This window comes from Octopus sinensis, linkage group LG3 (assembly GCF_006345805.1).
Source record: "Octopus sinensis linkage group LG3, ASM634580v1, whole genome shotgun sequence".
NCBI lineage: Eukaryota > Metazoa > Mollusca > Cephalopoda > Octopoda > Octopodidae > Octopus > Octopus sinensis.
In genome coordinates, this window is record NC_042999.1 from 37,554,501 (window position 1) to 37,555,845 (window position 1,345).

General features: G+C 38.7%; 1 long non-coding RNA gene across 1 annotated transcript in view; it reads left to right on the forward strand.

Annotated features, from left to right (window-relative positions):
- LOC118762437 overlaps positions 1-800 on the forward strand; it is an 11,077-nt gene extending 10,277 nt beyond the window's left edge. Inside the window, exon 4 of the long non-coding RNA XR_004998187.1 lies at positions 791-800. This is a non-coding gene — a long non-coding RNA (uncharacterized LOC118762437). The remainder of the gene's footprint in view (positions 1-790) is intronic.
- The last annotated feature ends 545 nt before the right edge of the window (positions 801-1,345 follow it).

Consider the following 1,345-nt stretch of genomic DNA (forward strand, 5'->3'; position numbering starts at 1 on the left):
TTCTCTTAATCACAGGTTTTGCTGGAGCTTCTGGCTTACTACCTGCAGCCTACAGTTCCATGCTATTCGTTCTTTTCAGCTATCTAATACTTTTCTGATTATTCTGGCCGTTTCAAGGAGGCAAACCTTTTGTAGCAGTTCTAGTGGGTACTCTATTCCAATTTCCTTTATATTTCTCTTGATGACTTCTGATACTGTTCCCGAGGACCCAACAATAATTGGCACTAGCTTCACCTTTATTTTTCCATAGCCAGGTTATTTCACAATTATTTCAAAACAAACTCAGGCCTTAGGCCTTTAGTAGAAAGAGTTATTATGACCGGGTTCCAATCTAGGCCGCAGTAACAAAGTCCACCCATCGCATTTCTCGGTCCAACATCACTGCCTCGAGGTCCTGGATACATTCTAGGCCAGTGTCTGTGGTCAAGTTGTCGACGCAAATGTAACGATGTTTTCCTATTCTTATATCATCGTGAAGTGGGTTCCACATGACTAATTTGAATGCTTTTAGTTCGGGGTAGTGCACGCAGTGACCAGATAGTTGCAGCCCTCTGCCTGATTTTCTAGCTAACTTTCGTCATGTCTTCATAAAGGCATTCGTTTGTCATATGTTGCTGCCATTTCACATTTAGGGCAATTTGTAGCATCCTTGTATAGCAGCCAACTAGGCTGTTTGATAATTTCTTTGTCAGTGTTCATGTTTCACTGCCATATAATAGCATTGATTCGATAGTTGTAACGAACTGCTTGATTTTGATTCCATTGGGCAATTTGGATGAAATAGATCAAGCACAACAGCCGCTCAGCAGGGTAGAAACGTCAGCTGCTAAAATAGGACTACACACAAAGGTCAAGAAAACCGAGTACATATCTTTCAACCAATCAAGTGATGCTGAACTGTTTGCTTTGAACGGTCCCAAATTGAATGTTGTTGAAAAACTTCAAGTACTTAGGTGAGCAGTTCGGAAGCAGGCATAAAGATTAATAAGGCACAAGCATGGACAGCTTATCACAAAGTAAAGAAGGTCTGGAACTCCAAATGGAATTTAAAATATTCCAAATTTTCCAGTCTTCTTTTTTGATATGATATTACTCTCTGTAAATAGAATTCACTAGAAATTTCAATCGTGTTTATCTCATCTGAAATAAAACATCTATATACATACATTTCGTTAATGTGAACATACAAATGGGCTTCACGAGGACACAACTTGAAATATATCCACTGGTATATACTACGCACATACATACATATACACACACACACACACATATATATATTTCGTTTTTGGATTTGGTTTGCATGATTCTTTATGTGAGTTCGTGTGTTGAAGCATATTCTGTT